This window comes from Alligator sinensis, unplaced genomic scaffold, assembly GCF_000455745.1.
Source record: "Alligator sinensis unplaced genomic scaffold, ASM45574v1 scaffold282_2, whole genome shotgun sequence".
Lineage (NCBI taxonomy): Eukaryota > Metazoa > Chordata > Crocodylia > Alligatoridae > Alligator > Alligator sinensis.
The window spans coordinates 2106320-2107580 of NW_005841879.1; positions in this window are offsets into that span (position 1 = coordinate 2106320).

The window sequence follows — 1261 nt, forward strand, 5'->3', positions numbered from 1 at the left end:
GGAAAGAGTTTGCAAGAAAGAATCAGTTTTTCTGCAGTCTGTTCCCATGCCCTCCTAAAAATTACAATTCCAGCTCAGTCCAGTTCAGAAATGTCTTTCTGTATGTGGGAAATTGCATCTTTTCATAGTTTGCAGAAATAAAATGAGGCTTGTTTTACAAGACATAAATGCCATAGAAAATTCTATTCAGAAAAACCATCCATCCGTTTCCAGAGTAACCTATAGCACACGTACACAGTGGTTCTTTAAAGTCCTTCCTGCCTTGCATGCCAAGTCTCACTGAAGACCCTGGTACTCCTACAAAAAACAGCCTGAAACACTCATTTCCTAGCAGGACAGGCACAGTGTAAAGCCCCAGGCTGAAATTACTGATAACACTTGGGAGGTCAAGTTTTCATTCAGCGCACATGGGACCCCATTTGATAAATACTAGTGATAAATCCTCGAAACTGGTAGGAATCATATTTACGATATTCGGTTTATAGTAGCCATGCTAAGCTGCCAGGGAATTTCTGGAAAGAGTTAATGTTTTGTTAATTATTTTTTACTCCCAGGAATCGTTAGTGTACCCGGGTTTCATCTCTTTACAAAGATCTCTAACAAATACCAGAACTTGGGTTCTTTGTGCGACAGGTAGGGAAACATTTAGCTACAGGGTAGTAAAACAGGATATATAGAAGCCAAGCTGCTTTCTTCAATTCATAATCTTAGAAACTCTGAAATGCTTAAGAGTCATATAAAATACTGACTCGGTAACCATGCACTATTTCATATCACCCAATAACTGTGCCAGTAATGATTAGTAATTAAACAGCCTTATGAATAACCTGCACTAAAGCCCTCCTGTTTGCAAGAAAAGTCTCCAAAGAGAGGGCTGCACTAGTGTTGCGAGCGCAGATCTGGAGCACACAAGTCCTAATCCCAGGTCTGTCACTTACTGCCTCTGTGGCCTTGGGCAAATTACTTATCCTCTCTGCCTGTTATCCCATCTGTAAAATGGGGATAATAATACTTACTTAGTCCTCACAACAACTTGTGAATGTAAGGACTGCTTTAGTTAATGTTTCTAATACATTTACTATTAAGGGTGTTATGTAAGTATTATTATAATTTGTAATATCAAATCAGTTTATTCAAGTCACATGGTGTTGCTGGATATACCATGCTATTTCTACTTTTTTATATAAAACTTTAGTAATTCTTCTAAAAACCATTTAAAACAAACAAACATTGATATTTCTTATAAGAGCTGGAGTCCAGC